We start from the raw sequence: 21,845 nt of genomic DNA, 5'->3' as shown, positions 1-21,845 counted from the left end.
GGTCAATTAATTTTGTGGCTTGAAAGTATCGGTTCAGACACTGTTTTGGCCCCGGTACCGTTTTAAAAGTATCGGTTTAGCACCGGTATCGAAAAAAAAAAAACGTTACCCAACCCTAAAAGAGGGTAGGCAAAGAGTAGCTCCTCCTCTTAAAAAGTAGCCAATGAAAAGCAAATGGGAAGCATCTTGAAGGGGCGCGGCATGTCAGACACTAGAGAGCACTTGATTGGTCAAGCTTTGATGAGAAACCAGTATGAGGTGACGTAAAAAAAAACTGACAAACTGCAAGCTTTACATGTTTATATTGGTTTTACGTCTCCTAAATGTGAATTTTGTCACTGTTTTGGCGCACACTAACATATAGATGTACTGACTGAAATATACATCTAAAAATGTATATTCATTTCATGGGACCTTTAAATTGTGTACTAAAAATGGTTGATATCTCATAATTATTGATAATAATCTGATAATTAATTAAAGTAACATAAAACATTAGTGATCATTTGAGTGAGTGTGCAAATGTTACTAAAAATAAAATAACAACAGCAGCAGTCATGGTCACTATTTTACAGACCCTCCAGGATTTCATGATTAAACGTTAAATTTAAAGCAAAATCAAGCAAATATCTTTTAAATGCTGCAAATTTCTCTCATATTTTGTACAATCGGGACACTTCAAATTCTGCATTGCCACAGTGCCATCTGCATAGTTTTACATTCAAAAACACAGTATTCGCAACTAGAACATGCTCGCCAAGTGTGCAAAACCTCAAGTTGTCAATATACACTTCTCAACAGGTGTGTGATCCACGGCACTTAACAATATCACAACACACATTCAAAGCCTGTTCAAACAAGGCCATATGAGTTGTATTCGTTAATTTTCCTTCAGCTTAGTCCTTTATCAGGAGTCGCCACAGCGGAATGAACTGCCAACTATTCCTGCATATGTTTTACACACCGGATGCCCATCCAGCCACAACCCAGTACTGGGAAACACCCATACACTCTCACATTCACATACACTACGACCAATTTAGCTCATCCAATTCACCTATAGTGCATGTTTTCTGACTGTGAGGGAACCAAGAGCACCCAGATAATATATAAATGATCGAAATTAATTATTCTTAAGTTAAAAAATTAGTAAAAATTCAAGACGTGTAGATTTGTGAATCGGCAGTACTGTAGCTCCGTGGTTAGCTCTGTTGCCTTACAGCAAGAAGGTCGCTGATTTGAGTCCCGGCTGAGTCAGCTGGAATTTCTATGCGAAGTTTGCATGTTCTCCCAATGTTGGCGTGAGTTTCCTAAACAGTTCAAACACATAGCGAAAGGTGAATTGGATCAGCTAAATTAGCTGTAATGTATTAGTGTGTGTGAATGAGTGTGTATGGGTGTTTCTCAGTACTGGGTTGTGGATGGAGGGGCATCCACTGCAAAAAACATTCATTCATTCATTTTCTTGTCGGCTCAGTCCCTTTATTAATCTGGGGTCGCCATAGTGGAATGAACCGCCAACTTATCCAGCAAGTTTGTTTTACGCAGCGGATACCCTTCCAGCTGCAACCCATCTCTGGGAAACATCCACACACACTCATTCACACACACACACACACACACACACTACGGACAATTTAGCCAACCCAATTCACCGGTACCGCATGTCTTTGGACTGTGGGGGAAACCGGAGCACCCGGAGCAAACCCACGCAAACGCAGGGAGAACATGCAAACTCCACACAGAAACGCCAATTGAGGCTCGAACCAGCAACCCAGTGATCTTCTTGCTGTGAGGCGAATGTGCTACCCACTCCACCACTGCAAAAAATATATGCTGGAATAATATTTGGCGGTTCATTCCACTGTGACAACCTTTGAAATAGAGACTAAGCTTAAGGAAAATGAAGGACATTTGTGTACATTTTCACAGCTAAACAAAATCTTGCAAAAACTCAATCAATCATTTAGTCGTAAAAAATTTGATTTTTTTTTTCGCGCAATCCAGAAGAGACTGAATTTATTGGTTTCAAGGTAAATTCACAAATCTCAAGATCGTCAAAAGGCTGAAAAAACTTCAAGACAAAAACTGATTAAGCAACATTTCCCAGCAGCGCTGCCTGAAACCTTGTGAAATCGGCCTCCTTTGACTCGATGTGTTTCATGTGGAGGTCAAAGCTGCACATGACGGCACGCAAAAGCCCTGACGCCAGTCATGTGAAAGAGCCTTTAGATGATCACAAACACACACACTTTCTCTGACAGTCTCTGAGCGCATGACGAAACGGTTACATCAATTACAAGAAGCAAAGAAGACAAAGAACGGCAGAAAACAAAAGATGCTCAAACGCTCGTCTGAATTCAGCGTGACTCCTCACACAGATCACATGCACAATAAAAACATGCATCTCTTCACTAGCGAGAGCATCAATACACTCGTGCCCTCAGGTCAGCAGGTCACCACCAGAAACGCTTATCTATTGGCAGAAAGCCCTCGCTGCAAAGCATGATGGGTGATTTACCCTGAAGCCACAACACTTCTTTTCTCTATTTCTGATCTTTATGTCCTAATAAATTACAAACGAGTATAAAAGACATGCTGTTGACATTAGTGGAAACTCATAGGGCCCTATTTTAACACATGCATGGGATCAAATTCCTGCCAAATGTATTGCGGTCACGGATTGAAAAATAATAAGCGTAAATGAAAAACTAAATGTGGAATAAGAAACTACAAGGTCGTAAGGTACATAGTGTACCGAAAGATAATGAGAGTGAATCAAAAATGAAAACGTGTTTTAAAAAATGACATGGCACAAAACAGAATCCTGGATTTAAAGTTTTCCTAATTGCAAACAAAATGAGTTTTTCCGCTTATATCAATTTTTTTGTGTGCTCACAGTCCTTTCCCCTCGGCTCTTTCGATTCCAACGGATGCTATTCGAGTTTCATTTAAATCACGGCCAGTAGATATGCGCGGATCAGCTGAAATGACACCCGAATTCGCAGCTTCATACAAATGATCCACCCACCACCCGCCTGCACATATACCTTTATCTGATATACAGTTGAAGTCAGAATTATTAGCCCGCCTGAATTATTAGCCCCCCTGTTTATTTTTTTCCCCAATTTCTGTTTATCAGAGGGAATATTGTTTTAGCACATTTCTAATCATAATAGTTTTAATAACCTATTTCTAATAACTATTTATTAGTTATTTATTCTTTGTTTATTTATTTATTTCATCTTTGCCATGATGACAGTAAATAATATTTTACTAGATATTTTTCAAGACACTTCTATACAGCCTAAAGTGACATTTAAAGGCGTAACTAGGTTAATTAGGTGAACTAGGCATGTTAGGGGAATTAGGCAAGTTATTGTATAACGATGGTTTGTTCTGTAGATTATCGAAAATAGCTTTAAAATAGCTTAAAGGGGCTAATAATTGTGTCCCAAAAATGTTTTTTAAAAAATTAATAACTGCCTTAGTTATAGCCAAAATCAAACAAATAAGACTTTGTCTAGAAGAAAAAATATTATCAGACATACTGTGAAAATTTCCTTGCTCTGTTAAAAAATAATTTGGGAAATATTTAAAAGAGAAAAAAAATCAAAACGGGGCTAATAATTCTGACTTCAACTGTATGTATCCGCACCCGACCCGCACCCGATCGTCACTTTAATATCTCTAATTCTTTGTTTTAGGCAGGATGATAGGTCACCGTGGATATTACCAGCAGATTCAGCGAGCAATAATCTGCGCATCTCTGATAGTAAAATAATAGACTACATTAATCGTAAACGTTTTTAAATGAATATTTATTTATAAAAAACAAAGTTTGTCTTTAGACAACATTTGCTTCATTTTCAAATACAGAAAGTAAAAATACAACATTTTTGCTTTTACAGATACAGGAACAAGATAACAAAAAGGGTGACACTTCACCTTAAACGGCAGCTATGTTGTTTACTTAGCCTTTTTCTTCGCACTGTGCAAAAACAGAATAGCATCTACTGTGCCTAAATTTGGGGCGAATCTGCCTCACCTCCAAAACGCGGCCAGCTGCACTGAATGAGGGTTCTCTCCCAACGCTTGCTGTAGAAATGCAAAAGATTCTCCTCGTAAGGCGTTGCAGTCGTGGAAGTAAGCGATCTTGTTTCTCCCAGAACCATAGCAGATTTTCCTCTAATGACTCCTCTCACTGAAACTTTGAACAGTTATGCTACTCTTGCACTTCAACCATTATTTTGGGTTTCTCATCTTCCTATTCAGCAAAGCCCACTCTCTGCTTTTTCGCTGATCCACTGCCATGTCCCGCTACATCCTCAAATAATCATAATGTTTTTTTTTTATTACCCGACCCGCCTGACCCGCGGATTACCCGCAACGCCTGCGGATATAACCGCCATCCACGAATCATTAACGGGCAGGCTTTAGCATCATCATTGGTCCACTAGTCGAGATTGACAGTACTCCTTTAACCAATCAAATGAAGGGGAAGTTGACATCAATCCAATGCAAATCATGGCTGCTCATTGTGGCAGGTACAGTATATGCAGCCATTAATTTTTTCCAGGTTTTTTTTTTTTTTTGCCTATTTATGCTATGCTGCTTATTATTTTTCAATTCGTGACCTCGATACAATCGGTGGGATGGAACTGCTTATTACACACACAGGGATATGCAGCAGCACACACATATCTTTAAATATGACAGATTAAAGCATTAAAATGCGTTTTCTAGATAAATAAAAAACAGCTACCTCTTCCCATGCCATCACTAGGGCTGGGTATAAAATATAGATTCTAATCGATTCTAAGATTTTAATCGGTATCAATTCACAATGTCTGAATGGAGCAATTTAAAACATGAACACAATACAGAACAAAGATAATTAAAGTAACCAAAAAACAAGACATAATGTCAGAAAATGTGACCACAAACAGGACTGAAGGCTGAAGAATACCTGGTTTCTCAGGCCGATTCTGCTTATTACACTTCTAAACAGGCATCAGAAAGAGTCCACATTTGCACTGTGAGGGTAGATATTACTATTAACACCTAAAAGCAGGGCTTTACATGAACACCCGCCAAATGCGGGTAGATTTCGGTTGTGGCGGGTTAGACAGCTACTCCCACTAGCCACTTTGGCTGGCTGAAATTCATTTTTAAATTGCCAGTGCTGGCTCATCGTCACTAGATAGAATGTTAGTTTATGACCGTTTGTCTATAAGCGTACAAATGTGATCGAGAAGCAGCACGACTGACAAAAACAGCTTTTCGCGGGAGCAAAGGAAAGCAGGTGAATAACCAATGAGAGGATCACGTGCACGGTGAGGCACGCTTTCCTCACTCACTGACGAGGGCTTTAGGCCCAATCCCAATTCTATTTTTGTACCCCTACCCCTTCCCCTTCCCTTTAGCCCTTGCAACTGAGGGTTAAGGGGAAGGGCTTCAAAATTTACCCCTAAGAATTGGGACAGCACTACAGTACCTGCGCACATCACCATATGTCCTTGTGATCTCGTGCTTCACATGAGTTCGGATGAAGGCGACTACTGTAGTGATTCCAGTTGAGTTATTTTTTGGTATTTATCTTCAGGAAATCACTGAAGCCATGTATTATGTTATTATAACAATATTATGTGGCAATAAGATCGTAACAGTACTTTTACACCGTGGCCATATTCATTAATGCAGGCATGTCCAAACTCAGTCCTGGAGGGCCGGTGTCCTGCAAAATTTAGTTCCAACCCCAATCAGACGCACCTGGGCTAGCTAATCAAGCTCCTAGGCTTTCTAGAAACATCCCTGCAGGTGTGTTGAAGCAAGTTGGAGCTAAAATCTGCAGGACATCGGCCCTCCAGGACCGAGTTTGGACACCCCTGCATTAATGTAAGTTAAACACACCAAAAACAGCATTAACATTATAGCAGACACTGTAAAAAGCTCATTGACAGCCACTAGACTTTTCTGACAGGGTATTCCAGTGTCATCGGGTGTCAGAATGTTGTGGGACTGCTGTACAGAAGTTATTATTGGGGATTATAGATCGCGAATAAATCGTGAAATTAAGCAGTTTTTATTTTAGCGTTTTTTTTTTTTTTTAAAGCATGACGGTAAAACACGAATGCGGTTATAAATATATTAAAACATGCATTTATTTGTTGTAAAAAATCGTAATAACAACAAAAAAATACTAATTAGTGGATCCCCTTACTTCCGGGTGCAGCTGGAGCTAGTGTATTCTGGGAAATTACCCCTTTTTTCGAGCGTGGTCCTAAAAAATCTTGGTTTGAAGGGGTGTATACCCCTTGCCCTTAGCCCTACGCCTTCAAGCTAAAGAGAATTGGGACACCACTACCCCTTCACGGGCACGCACAAAACGAGGGGTAGGGGTAAGGGAAAGGGCTAGGGGATAGAATAGGGATTGGGTCTCACAGATGATTTGATGCGCGCAAGTGTGCCAAGCTCCTGTGTCGTTTCCTCACTCGAAGCAACAGTGCCTAAAAACGAAACTAGTGGGATGCTCGCGCACCCACAGTCCTTCAAGGGCTCGAGATTCATTGTAAGCAGCAGTGCTTTCCCTTTTGTTGTCACTTTAACCATTCTTTAATCAGATTATTAATTGGCCCGTGTGCATGTTTACAATAATATTGCTATAATATGTTGTTGTATGCACAGTTAACTGGTGATCTGGGATCTTGAGCCAGAACAGACCCCTGTGCATAGTTTTAGATGCGTTAGAATATATATTTTGTAAATATCTGCTGTTTTGTTGAATAAAAAGTGTATCTATATAGCAGTATTTTGCTTGTTTTGACGCATTATTTAAAATTTGTGGCAAGGAAAAAATTAGTTTATGGTGTGGTCAGAGAGAAAAAAGGTAAATCCTAATTGTGTTGAGCCCTGAAACGTCTTGTACATAAGTTGCAATGCGACACTTTTTTATGAAAGGATAACTCATTTGCTCATGCTCATTGGAGTAATCATAAACAAATAACAGTTAAATGATCGAGAAGGCAAGTGCTAAAAAAAACAAAATCTAAATGAAGTCATTTTACCATGCCGCAACCCATGCCAAAGACAAATTTATGCATATAAAATATATTTTCCTAACAACAAAATTGTGATTAGTGAAATGGCGAGTGGCTAGTAATGTTGGAAAACTACAAGCCACAGTGGCTGGTGATTAAAAAAGTTAATGTCAAGCCCTGCCTAAAAGGTACCAAAATGTACCTTGAGGTACCTTAAAGAAACAAATGTGTACCTGTAGTGGACATTTTAGGTACAATAGTGTACTTTTTGAAAAGGAACTGCCCCAGTGACAGCTTTGGTACCTTTTTTTTCCAAAGAGTCTTCAAAAGATCTTCATTTGCAGCTCCTTTCTAATGCTGTTTTAACTCATTTACACATTTTATAAGCTCTTCATGAATTCTCGGCTGATAAAAATACCAGGGCTCCTTGCTAAGATTTTTTAAGGGTCCTTCTGCTCCTAATTAAAAGAAAAAAATAGCACAGTCGAAGATTCGGGAGCACAGACAATTAAAGATTTTCCCCCTAAAACTATTATTTACTGTACATATTAAGGCAGAGCACCGCAGGCAAAATGGATATCGAGCTTTTGAGCGTTTCGCTTTTCATAAAGTGCTTTAGTAAAGCATTTACGGGCCTTTTTCCCCAAAGCAACAACACTCTTTTTCTATTTCTGCTCTTTTTATATACCAATAAATTACGACCAAGGAAAAGATGTGCAGTAGAAACTCATAGTGTGTGTTCACAATTAGTCAATTTCTCTTCTGGCGATCATCCAAGTTCAAAACAGGTATCAGTAACATGTCTCTATGTAGCAGATTTTCATTCGAGGCTCATTTCTGGTGCTGTTTTAACTCATTTACACATTTTATAAGCTCTTCACGCTGCTTGTGCTAATAATTGAATAAATAGTAGCTGCCAGTGCTTCTTACTTGATTTGATAAATGCATGATGTTTTATCCTTATTTTCTAGAATGAGTGAGCTCAAATTATTAAACGCCTAACTTTGCAAAAAAAAAACAACAACAATCAAATCTTCAAATAATTACATTATTCAACCAAGCAGAGTTGTATTTTTAATATAAAATAATAGCTGCGTCTCAAATAGCACACTATACACTATGCACTATGTACTTATGCACTTACACACTCAACAGCATAGTAAATGCATGTAGTGTCAGGGTTCTGCCACTCTGGTCATGTAAGTTCTTGTTTTGGTGGCAGAGTCCGGACACGAGTCATGTCTAGTTCTGTCCTGTGGTGCTCGGCTCGAGTTTTCTTGGGTCAGGCACTAGTTTCTGTCATTGTGTGTGTCTCCGTGTGTGCGCGCGCGCTCTTGTACTAGTGTTTGTGTTCGTCTGTCTGCAGCGTGGTCTTTCGTTCCCAGCGTCTCAATCTAGTTGGTTTCGGTTTTGGTCGGCACTGGGATGAAACATGCACGCTGCGTGTGTGAGTGCACAGTGAGTGCTTTCATTCATAGTGTACTTGCGTCTTTCGTTCAGTCTTCTGTTGGTGTTGTGTCTAGCACGTGGTGCGTGTTTACATGCACCATGTGCTTGTGTTGTCATAAACACGCAGTTAACGAGATGTCATTGGCTGCGTGTTCTAGTCTTGTTTTATGTGAGCGCATGGCTTGTGTTGTCTCTCTGTGTCATGCGCTCTCCCGTCTATTGTCTAGTCCCACCCTCCTTGTTAACTCATTATTAGTTTGTCATGTTCACCTGTTTGTGTTAATTTACTTTTGCTTTATAATCCCCTCATGTTTTCTGTCCTGTGCCAGTTCGTCATCGTTATTTCCATTTCCTGTGCGATACAGTTCTGTTTGTCCTGCCAGCCCATCCAAGTTTGTTTGAGTGTTTGTTTTATAGTTATGTTTTTCCCCCTCGGGTGGTTTTTGTTGTCCTTTTGTTTTATTTTTATTAATAAATACCATCTTCTGTTGCATTTGAGTACTCACTCCCTCATCCTTCCTGAAACCTTGACATGTAGTGTCGTCCCAAATGGAGCACTAATTTTTTTTACTAAGCGGTTATTCAAACCGTTACCCTGATGACGTTTGACGGTCGCCAAATCAGTGAAATAAATGACCAGACTATCGTGAAGGGTCCATCATTCCGCACTTCATTTTAGCGGCTGAATAAGTGCATCATCCGGGTAATTTAAGTGCACTTATTAATTTTAGAGTTTTCAGTGTGAACGCAGCTAATATAATCAAGTAATAATCACACCAAAATTCCCATTTCCCATTTAAAGCTGGGGTCATATCAAAATTTAGCTTAAGAATATTTTTCAGTACCTTATGTATATTCTTCCAAAATGGCAAAATTTTGTCACAGTCCCATAAACAATGAATGAATGTACCTTTATCTTTTTTTACATTTGAAACAAGTCTGTGGCATTGGAAAACATTTTCTTAATATGTATTGGTGTAAGATATATCCTATTAAAAAACATATATATAAAGCCTATGGTTCCCAAAAGAGGTACATTTCAGGGTATATATTATCACATGCACAGTCCCAGTCATTCTCTTCAATAGTTTGACCAATATCCTTCTCCCAAACGACCTTAAGTCCTAGCCAGGCAGAAATGCAATGTCATACAGTTGAAGTCAGAATTGTTAGCCCCCTTGTTTATTTTTTCCCCAATTTCTGTTTAACGGAGAGAAGATTTTCTAAACACATTTCTAAACATAATAGATTTAATAAGTCATTTCTAATAACTGATTTATTTTATCTTTGCCATGATGACAGTAAATAATATTTTACTAAATATTTTTCAAGACACTTCTATACAGCTCAAAGTGACATTTAAAGGCTTAACTAGGTTAATTAGCTTAACTAGGCGATTAGGGGAATTAATCAAGTTATTGTATAATGAAGGTTTGTTCTGTAGACAATCAAGGAAAAAAATAGCTTAAAGGGGCTAATAATTTTGTCCCTAAAATGTTTTTTAAAAAAATTTAAACTTTTATTTTAGCCGGAATAAAACAAATAAGACTTTCTCCAGAAGAAAAAACATTATCAGACATACTGTGAAAATCTGTGAAAATACTTCCATTCATGAATTCTCTCACGGGGCATAATGGGATAGCGCAGCGTGCATGAGATGCGCACTTCAGAATCTCGCCGGAAGTAGTAAGTCATCCGGGTACTTCTCGCCTACTGATTTTTGAATTCTATGACTTCGGACATACTACTCGGCTCGCATGCTGATTTTAGTGTACTATATAGTATGGAAGTATGCAGTTTCGGACGCAGCCACACACTCATTCACATGGCCGAGTCTTGTTTACGTAAGTAACATTACATTGCGTTTTCCCTGTCTTGTTTTCCACGTGTTTACCCTAGTCTCGTTATCTAGTTATCCCTGACTGCCACCTGCCTTCCGACCTCTCTCCTGTTATTATACTATGATTCTAGACTGCTTTTATACATCTGTTTGCACCCGTGTTGACCATTGCTCGCCTGACATCCTCATTAAACCTGCGTGTGGATCCGAACCCAGTTGTCTGTGTCACTCCCCGTGTTCCACGTTACATATCAATTGGGAGATATTTAAAAAGAAGAAAAAAAAAAATCAATAGGGGGCTAACAATTCTGACTTCAACTATATCCCTGTTATCAATCATTTTAATCAAGATGATCACAATCTCCAAATGATCACAATCAGAAATGTGAATCACCCATTAACCCGCTGGCCTAAACCAGCCAACAACAGCACAAAAACACACTCTTGTTATAAAAAACACTATTGTTATAAGAATATAAGAATAAGATACAGTGGTCCCTCGCTATAACCTGGCTCACCACAGCCATGTCACCCTGCAGCCCAAGACCGGTTACTTACTGAAGCTCAGCAGTACTGAGCCTGGTCGGTACCTGCATAGGAGACCACATGGGAAAACTAGGTTGCTGTTGGAAGTGGTGTTAGAGAGGCCAGTAGGGGGCACTCAACGTGTGGCCTAAGTGAGTCCTAATGCCCCAGTATAGTAAAGGGGACTCTATACTTTCCATGGGCGCTGTCTTTCTGATGAGACGTTACACCAAGGTCCTGACTCTCTGTGGTTTTTAAAAGTCTCATGGCACTTCTCGTAAAGAGTAGTACGAGAACCCCAGAGTCCTGGCCAAAGTCCCTCAATCTGCCTTCATGATCATGGCCTTCCAATCATCCCCATCCACCAAATTGGCTCTATCACTGTCTCTCCACTCCACCAATAGCGGGTGTGTGGTGAGCGCACTGGCGCCGTTGTCCTGTAGCTGCCGTCACATCATTCAAGTGGATGCTGCACACTGGTGGTGTGACAAAGCACGATTGTCAAGTGCTTTGGGTGTATGGCCATACATGATAGATGCGTTAAATAAATCCTCATTACAATACAAGATGGATTCAGTAAAAAGTATTCAATCTGTGTTGTTTGGATTCTCACCTCTCCTTTGTCCAACTTTGGATTTAAAAAAAAAAGACGCAATTGCAGATATTTATAAAAATTGGATCTACAATGTGGTGGAAAGACTTCATGGTGCCCTGTGAAAGTAAACACGATATTTGAAAGATGGCCACTTCCAGCTTGCTGAAAAACCAGTGTTTTGCAATGTTTAAGGCATATCAGGGTTAAAAGAAAGTGAGGAAAACAAGGAGAAATGGGTAAAACATTTTCGAATGTCTTTATATCTTTCCAAGTTCTAAGAGAATTTGATATGATAAAATATTTCGAAATCTTTTTTAGTTTTATATAATTCTTAACAAAGGGGCAACGCAGTGGCGCAGTAGGAAGTGCGTCGCCGAACAGCAAAAAGGTCGCTGGTTCGAACCTCAGCTCAGTTGGCGTTTCTGTGTGGAGTTTGCATGTTCTCCTTGCATTCGCGTGGGTTTCCTCCGGGTGCTCCGGTTTCCCCCACAGTCCAAAGACATGCGGTATAGGCGAAATGGGTGGGCTAAATTGTCCGTAGTGTATGAGTGTGTGTGTGTGTGTGTGTATGTTTCCCAGAGATTAGTTGTGGCTGGTAGGGCATCTGCTGCGTAAAAACGTGCTGGATAAGTTGGCGGTTCATTCCGCTGTGGCGACCCCAGATTAATAAAAGGAATAAGCCAACAAGAAAATGAATGACTGAATAATTCTTAACAAATGGCTAATATTTAATTGGTAAAGGAGAGCAAGCTGTTTCTTCCATCTTAAACCAAACAGAGTTAGTCCTCTCACTACACCAGCAGCTAATCATAGTTTTTATTTGGGCAAGCTGAGTTGTTGTTGTTGTTTTTTTTTTAATAAAATAATATAATCAAGTAATAATCACACACAAATTCCCATTTCTAAATGATCACAATCAGAAATGTGAATCACTCATTAACCCGCTGGCCCAATCCAGCCAAGAACAGCACAAAAACACACTCTATTTATTAAAAAAAACACTGTTGTTATAAGAATTTCCTCAAATATAATGAGATACAGTGGTCCCTCGCTATAATGCGGTTCACCTTTCGTGGCCTCGCAGTTACGCTGATTATTTTAGTGCAATTTGATTTTGACATGCTTATTTGTATAATTTTTTTTACAGCGCATTGTGCTCTGCGTCCTGACTGGCTGTAGACCACTGTCAATCAATCCCCTCCGTGTCTCCTGTACAGTACAGAATGTGTTCAGCTTGCCAAATAACATAAGTCTTTAATCGCTAGCAGTGTGAGTTTCTACAAGGATGCAAAAAGGGTTGTAAGTATCTGGAGCAAGACCATCGTAAAGAGGGTTGCACACTGGATGCACTGCACCACACAGCGCCATGCATTTTAGAATTGTAAACGTACAGTTGAAGTCAGAATTATAAGCCCCCCCTTTAATTTATTTTTCTATTTTAAAGATTATAAATGATGTTTAACAGGGACATTTTCACAGTATGTCTGATAATATTTTTTCTTCTGGAGAAAGTCTTATTTGTTTTATTTCGGCTAGAATAAAAGCAGTTTTTTTTTTTTATGAACTATTTTAAGGTCAAAATTATTAGCCACTGTAAGCTAATTTCTTCCTCGACTGTCTTCAGAACAAACCATTTTTAGACAATAACTTTCCTACAGTAATTACTCTAACCTGCCTAGTTAAATTAATCAATCTTGTTAAGCTTTTAAATGTAATTTTAAGCTGTATAGAAGTGCCTTGAAAGATATCTGGTCAAATATTATTGACTGTCATCATGGCAAATATAAAATAAATCAGTTATTAAAAATGAGTTATTAAAACTATTATGTTTAAAAATGTGTTTAAAAAATCATCTCTCCGTTAAACAGAAATTGGGGGAAAAACTAAACAGGGGGGGGCTAATAACTCTGACTTTAACTGTAGATTGATATCGGGGTACACACACCAGCGAAGCAAGTCAACAGCTGTCTGCGAAGCCCAGCTACGACTCAAACACTCTTCATATTTCTGCCACGCCACAGAGCACCATCTGAATTATTTCATTTTAAATAACATGCGAATGAGTGACCCCCTGAAGGATGGAGTCTGCTTTAGTTTTGTGGGTCAGTGACTGCAGGAAAATGAACATTACGCTGGATGCCAACATTGTCCTCACAAAATATAAAAAGCTTTATGAACCTTTTGCTGACAGTGATGAATGTTTGCGTCGCCTGACAACAGGTTTGGATCTTTGGTTTCATTCTATAATACTGGACTCTTTTTACTACGAAGGTTTGAACTTTGAGAGTGTTTAAACGAGAAAAAAGTGTGAAAATGTTAATGCATGTCTTTGAAAAATGTATAAAGTTTGTAGTGAGGGGGTTTACAGCCTTAAAACAGCTATAAACATTGTAAAAAAACAAAGCTGACTACTTTGCAGATGTTGCCTATGACAGGTTATTTTCTCCCATGAATAACGAGGGACCAAAATCTCCATTATGTAATTAATATGAAAAATTTTTTTCAACGAACATTGAAGTATTTATTAAGAATGATATTTTTGTGCACATTTCAAAATGTATGTGCTTTTGTACTTTGGGGTGGGGGGGGGGGGGGGGGGGGTGGGTAGGGATTGAGGGGAGAAGCGATCTGAAACTGAAGAATGGGGCCCGCCGCGGTCCGATACGCCACTGAGCAGCCATCCAATCAATTCTCCATTTATTTATTCTCGTTCCCCCATACAGTTACAGACACAATTATTAGAATTAGATTTTTTTTTATTTTTCAAATATTTTCTAAGTATTGTTTCATAGAGAGAATTACTTTCAACACATTTTAAACATAATGGGCTCTATTTTAATGATCTAGGCACAAAGTCTAAATCGCATGGCACAAAAGCATTAAGGGCATGTCTGAATCCCTTTTTGCTATTTTAAGGATGGAAAAATATCAGTTGCGCCCCGGCGCATGGTCTAACACGGTTGTGCTTATTCTCTTAATAGCCCCTTTCACACATACAGACCTTTCCGGAAAATTGCTGGCAAGTCTGTGTGTGTGATCAGGCCCTTTTTGAAAATACCGGTAAATTCGTTCTGGCTATTTTCAGGAAAGAGAAGTTGTAACATTACGGTAATTTGACGGAATGCTGCGCTGTGTGAATGCAGAAGGAAGATTGCCGGAAAGAGCATGTACACGTCTAGAACGTGCTGATGTGAGACGTCTGCTTTAGCCAATCAGAACAGTCAGACGCATTCACTTCCGCAAGGTTTATGAGAATAAAAGCCTGTGAATATGTTTCCAGACACATTTAGCTGCTAGAAATTGGTCAGATAACGTTTATATGTTCATCTTAATGCCAACTGTGTAAATAATTATCAATAAGATGCGTATGATAAGCCGTTGTTTGTTTACCTTCAAGCTTTGCGTGTGCCCGTGAAACAGCGGGTGAGCGCCAGCACACACACATATCATGTACATCTCGACATGCGAAAGTGTTTCTCTATATGTTTTCATTGAAGTTGTTCACAATACTGATCTATCCACAGAGTTTGTGATGTAGTCAAATGTTTACAAACACAAGCGCAGCCGTTTAGAGCTCATTTCTGGTTAAAGATGTCAGATATTTTGAAATGGATGTGTGAATGCTCTTTTCCGGAAAAATTCCGTAACATTCTCGCCTGTGTGAACAGCACTTTTTTGATTTATTGGTAAAGTCGTCCTGGAAATTTTACTTGTATCACTGTGTGAAAGGGGCTAGTGAGCTCTGGGTGTGTTTTGAGAATTACGTGCATTAAACCAATCAGAGTCTCATCTCCCATTCCCTTTAAGAATCAGTTGTGTCATGCCATGGCGCATTTGCTATTTACATGGTGGATCTTGTAATAGAATGTAACTGAATGCTTCACTAGCAAGAAAACGAGCCTCCTCCATTCAGCCTCTTTACTTTTACACTTTACTCCTTTACTTTCGTCTTTACTTTCGAAACGGTGGAAACTCACTCCACTAAAGACATATATATAGTTTTCATCTCTCTCTCTCTCTCTCTCTCTATATATATATATATATATATATATTTTTTTTTTTTCCCAGAATTGAATGTAAAAACACAGACTTTCTCCAGAAGAAAAAATATTAATAATAGCAAATACTATGAAAATTTCCCTTGATCTACTAAACATCATTCAAAAAGCATTTCACAAATGGTGCTAATAATAACTTTATCTTCTATATATTATATATATTGTCAATTCTGTGTGGAGTTTGCATGTTCTCTCTGTGTTCACGTGGGTTTCCTCTGGGTACCCTGGTTTCCCCCACAGTCCAAAGACATGTGGTACAGGTGAATTGGTTAGGCTAAATTGTCCGTAGGCTTTGAATGTGAATGAGTGTGTGTGGATGTTTCCCAGAGATGGGTTGCGGCTGGAAGGGCATCCGCTTCATGAAAAACGTGCTGGATAAGTTGGTAGTTCATTCCGCTATAGTGACCCTGGATTAATAAAGGGACTAAGCCGAAAAGAAAATTAATAATTGAATATATATATATATATATATATATATATATATATATATATATATATATATATATATATATATATATTAGAGCTGCACGATTCTGGCTAAAATGAGAATCGCGATTTCTTTGCTTAAAATAAAGATCACGATTTTCTCACGATTCTGTATATGTAAAATAAAGGTATGGTAAAAACAAACATGGCACAAAATCGATAATAATATTATGTGTAGGTCTACTGGTTTCTATAAATAATTCTATTCTACTTATAATAATTCTGATGTTGAATTATTATGTTTGAGATATATGCTTGCAATCTGTTATATTAGACAATTTTATTCACTGGTAAAATCAGACATTTGCCATTATCAGATTATATTCAACATTATATAGGCTGGAGTGGTTATACCTACATTGTAAACATTTATTTTCATGCACAACTGTGGGTTCGCTATGAAAGAAAAAAATATATCAAATGCTTGCCGTTATCATAATGCGATATAATCATTTAAATGAAGTGCACACTTTCGGTTTCATTCTGACTGCTAAGTGCTTGTTCATACTTTGCGCGCGGCTCCCAAACGATCACTCTGTGACACAAACTGAATATGATTTGCAACTGTATTACCTGTTACTCGCAACATATGCAGATTCTGTCTATCATTCCGTCTATCATTAAGCGCGCGCCCTCACTGTGATAACAGCTCACGGTCAGCAGCTCATGTCACAAGTGATTTTCCGATCCCGAAAACATCATTGTTAAGAAAAAAAAAACATTTTTAGGTGAATTATACCTTATAAATATAGTATTTGACTCATTCAACATCATTTGGAGGTGTCAATGTCACTGAGCAATGTGTGTGAAACAATGAAAAGACTTGTGCAGCCGCCTTTTCTTCTCTCCTGAACTTGATCTTTTAATGATTAATTGTGCAGCTCTAATTTATATTTATATTATTATTGTTATTATATTTTTTTACAGCATTGAATATAAAAAACAGACTTTCTCCAGAAGAAAAAATATTAATAATAGCAAATACTATGAAAATTTCCCTTGATCTACTAAACATCACTAGAGAAATATTTCAAAAAGCATTTCACAAGAGGTGCTAATAATAACTTTATCTTCTGCTCCATTTTTCAAAACAGAAAGGAAAACACTATTGCGCGACCTTTCATTTCACGCCGACTTAAAAGTATGAATATCTCCAGTCACATTTGACCCCAAACTTGACTTCAAAATCACACCTCAGCTATAGATTTAACTAGAAAGTGAGTGTGGATCGCTCGTGCAGAACTTGCCACCGCAGTGCTAAAGCATTATGGGTTGTTGCCAGTACAAATTACAAGCCAAAAGTTTAATACTTGGGAGTCAGGGGTTTGTTTTTGCCTTAGCAAACACCAGCAATGAATGTCCTCTTCAATCACGGTAAACAGCCCGTCTCCAGTCTCCATAGATGGTGTGTGGGCAGCTGTGCTCGGGAAAAGAGAAAAAAAAACGATTCTACAGAACAGAAGTCACTATTCACCACAGACAGCGAGGGTAAGAACTGCGCGCGAACTCTCGGTCTGTCTCCAAGATCCTCTCTTTACGCGGCGTTGTCACTCATAACACAAAAAACACACACGCATTCATGGATCGATGTGTGAGAAGTGTGAGCGCTGTGTGAAATATGAGGCTGACCTGCTGAACTGTACTAGACGAATCTGACAGCAGCGTTCAAACTGATCTGCTGGGTTGTTTCAAACTGGGTTATTTCACAGTTTGAGCGTGTGATGGAAACTGCATGAATGCATTAAAATGAAAATTATTTTTTAGTCGTTTTCGGAAATCATGATTTTATTTTATGGGCATTTTGGAAAGTGGAGCTATTTTATTATACTCTAGTAAAATGCTGGTTTACACACAACTGATTTGTCTTGGGACAACATGAAGGAATTAAGTTAGCTTACTTGATTTCACAAATGTAATGCACTTAAAACCATCAAGTTTTCCCAAATAAAACTCAAGAATTGTGTTGTTTCAGCTCATTTTAAATAACTAGTTTGAACAAACAGCTAATTTTTTTAGCGTAGTTTCAGAAATCAAGTTTTACACTGAGTAGGGCTGTGTGGCAGTGTTGGGGAAGGTTACTTTAAAAAGTAATGCATTATAATATTCAGTTACTCCCTAAAAAAGTAACTAGTTGCATTACTAGTTACTTTTTATGGTTAGTAATGCATTGTGTTTAGGGATGCACCGATCCCGATACTTGGATACTCTGGATACTGTATATTTTTGCTGAATCGAGTATCGGCCAGCTGGTACCGATCCAAATCCGATCTTGTGTGTGCGTTATATTCGGTGTAACTTATAAGCCAACAAAAGCCACGAAGGTAGACTATTATAAGGCACTACAAAGTTGTCATGTACAGTAGGCCTACTACTGTATATCCCAAATGTTCTGAAGCCAACCTATAACTTGGTAACTTACAGTTGAAACCAGAAGTTTACATACACTCTAAAAAAAGAACAATAACCATTTTTAAAAATGTCTGATGGTAAATCATATAAAAAAATTTACTATTTTAGGTCCGTTAGGATTACCTAAATCATTTACATTTGCTAAATGCCAGAATGATGAGAGAATTTTGAGGATTTTTTATTACTTTCTAGACAATCAAAAGTTTACACACATTTCCTTGGTATTTTTTTTAGCTTTGCTTTTAAACTGTAAAACTTTGGTCAAATGTTTGGGTATCCTTCCACAAGCTTCTCACAACAGTTTGAAGGAATTTGGGCCCATTCCACTAGACAGAATTGGTGTAACTGAGTCAGATTTGTAGGCTTTCTGGCTCGCACAAGCTTTTTCAACTCTGCCCACAAATTTTCTACAGGATTGAGATCAGGGCTTTGTGATGGCCGCTCCTAAACATTCACTCCGTTGTCCTTAAAACACATTTTAACTAATTTGGCAGTATGCTTAGGGTCATGGTCTGTTTGGAAGACCCATTTGTGGCCAAGTTTTAATTTCCTGGCTGATGTCTCGAGATGTTGCTTCAGTATTTCTACATAACGTTCTGTCTTCATGATGCCATCTATGCAGTGAAGTGGACCAGTCCCTCCTGCAGCAAAACAGCCCCACAACATGATGCTGCCACCCGCATACTTCACAGTTGGGATGGTGTTTCTAGGCTTGTGCGCTTTTCCCTTTGTCCTCCAAATGTAACACTGCTCATTATGGCCAAACAGTTCAATGTTAGCTCCATCAGACCACAGGACATGTCTCCAAAAATTGGTCTTTCCCCAGTGTAATTTAGCAAATTGTAATCTGGCTTTTTTGTTGATTTTGGCTTGTTGATTTTCCCATGTTGTCACACAAGTAAGCAGTGTGTTTGAGGTTTTCTTTGTGTCTCTAATTAACTCAACTGTTTTCAATTAGCCAATCAGAAACTTCCAAAACCTTGACACCATCATCTGAGCTTTTGCAGAGGCAGAATAATCTTATTGTATGTAAACTTTTGACTTGAAGAAGAGTTATAACAATTCCTCTAAAAATATCTCTCATTATTCTGCTATTAAGAATAACAGAAACAGATGTTATAACACTAACTTAGCTAAAAGAGAAAAAGCTTAGTCACATTAACATCTAACTTTTTTTAAATGGTTATGTGCCTTTTTTTACAGTATATATATATATATATATATATATATATATATATATATATATATATATATATATATATATATATATATGTATATATATATATATATATATATATATATATATATATATATATATATATATATATATATATATATATATATATATATATATATATATACACATATCAGTTGATGCCAATCCCAATTCCTGTTTAATGGAGAGAAAAAACTTTAACACATTTTTATTGACATTTGTTTGGCAACAGTCTGTGAATATAACCAGCCACCAATGGTAAAAATGTATTAATTCTATTTTTATATAATCACACTAGATAAAAACAGTCTGCAGAAATACTTTGTTTGACATTCTCCCTTTGTACGTGTCATCAGAGGGGGAAAGCCCCGCCCATAAGTAATGATCTCTCCCTCATTAGCATAGGATGTTCGTCTTGTTTTTGAATCTGCCACTATGCTGACATGTAAGCATTTGTAGCTCCGCCCTCTTTTAAAAAGACACACAATCTCATTTGAATTTAAAGCGACAGTCACCAAAACGCCACAATTAGGATCAAAGCCTAAAAGGGTCCGTTTCAAAGAGTTATAAAACATGTGTGTTGTGTTTTGAGCTGAAACTTCACATACACACTCTAGCGACATCAGAGACTTATTTGACATCTTGTGAAATGGTGCATAACAGCTCCCCTAAAAATAAAACTTCACAAAAATCTTTTCACAGTGAAACGTTGCACTAGGTAGGAAAAGAAATGGCTTTAATGATGTCAGCAGAAGCATAAAGCCAGGTAATTTCCTTATTTAATACACCAGTGAATCTCTTGCAATTCACCAGGAACATATTAAGAAACAATAACATGCTGGCTTAAAAAGTGTGCCACTTCAGGTTTTTTTTTTTTATCTATCTCTCTCTCTCTGCCCTGCTGTTTGTTTGACACACAACACAAACTCAGCGGCAAGAGAGACGGCTTTAGCTAATGGCTTTTTAATGGGCTGCTGGGTTTCTTGTGTCTCCGAGCTGATGGCCACCACTTACCCTGTGCACACACACACACACACACACACACACACACACACACGTGGCATACAAAAACGGAGTCATTCCCACTCTGTCTTGTCTCCTTAAAGTGACTTAGAAACCTCAGTCCACTAACGACGTCCTGCTCTTTCAGCAGTCTGGAGTCACATATATGAACTCTGATTCCATTACAGACTCATAAAACACTCGGGAAAGAGCGAGACACAAGACAGACGCTCTCTGATTTCATAACTCAGCATTACAGCACGCATTCACACAGATGGAAACGGCAAAATGCTTTGCATTGATATATTAGAGTGATGAAAACTAAATTTAGGACAGAACTTCCTGGAAATGGAGCTCAACTGCATTATCTCACGCCGAAAAATGTAAAAGAGAAAAATCAGATTGGAAGAATAGAGAGACTTTAGAGGAAAAGCTTACTCAGCCTTATGTCATTCTAAACTGTTTTGTACTTTCTCCTCATACAACACGAGCTCTCTGTTTTCTGCTACTGTATTCTCACAAGTCTATAGAGGGGGAAAGCCAGAACGAAAGTAGCTCGGGATAAAAGAAACAAAGCGATTTTCTCAGAGACCTGACAACATTTGCTTTCCAAGCTATAACAGCACATTCTGCATGCAAACCTTGATGGAGCTGCCAAAAAACATCATTTCATCACTGTGTCCTGCGGTTAGGTGGAAATAAAATAACTGTAGCTGTACTTTTTTTGCTAACTCTTAAACTGTTACAATAACAACCCAGGTTCATTCTGAAAACGTACTGCTATACACATTTCTGGAGAGCAATAAATATGTCCCAGGAGATATGTTTTTTGCAGTTTTAGTTTTCGTGAATCTACCAGAGGCCGCTGTGCATGCTTTTTCAGATCTTAAATTTCTCTCGCTAGTGCCATTCGCACCTGCTGTTCTCACATAAATCCACCAGAGGCCGCTGTTAAGACCTTTTGAGATCTCAAATTTCTCTCACGAGTGCCATTCGTGCTTGCTCTTCTTGTGTAAATCCACTAGAGGCCGCTGTGATGCTTTTTCAGATCTCCAATTTCTCTCGAGAGCCATTAGCGCCTTCTCTTCTCGCCTAAATCCATCAGAGGCCGCTGTCAATTGACTGACTGACTGACTATTCAACTGACCCACCCTCCTCCTTCCCTAAACCCAACCAATAGTGTTTTCAAAAGCACCCATTGACCTGTCCACCCACTTAAACCCAA

General features: G+C 38.4%; 2 protein-coding genes across 9 annotated transcripts in view; both read right to left on the bottom strand.

Annotated features, from left to right (window-relative positions):
* The window catches only part of smad4b (SMAD family member 4b), a 724,234-nt gene that overhangs the window by 428,502 nt on the left and 273,887 nt on the right, over window positions 1-21,845 (bottom strand). The window contains exon 12 of one of the 2 annotated variants that reach the window (XR_015490766.1): window positions 20,192-20,286. The exons of the other annotated variant lie outside the window; for it this stretch is intronic. The gene's annotated coding sequence lies outside the window, so the exon portion shown is untranslated. The remainder of the gene's footprint in view (window positions 1-20,191; window positions 20,287-21,845) is intronic. 2 annotated transcript variants of the gene reach the window in all.
* The window catches only part of unc5ca (unc-5 netrin receptor Ca), a 473,679-nt gene that overhangs the window by 341,333 nt on the left and 110,501 nt on the right, over window positions 1-21,845 (bottom strand). The gene's annotated exons all lie outside the window — the stretch shown is intronic.

The sequence above is a fragment of the Danio rerio genome, chromosome 5, assembly GCF_052040795.2.
Source record: "Danio rerio strain M-AB ecotype USA chromosome 5, GRCz13ab, whole genome shotgun sequence".
NCBI lineage: Eukaryota > Metazoa > Chordata > Actinopteri > Cypriniformes > Danionidae > Danio > Danio rerio.
Note: the sequence above shows the minus strand (reverse complement) of the source record. Positions and strands in the feature narration are given on the sequence as shown.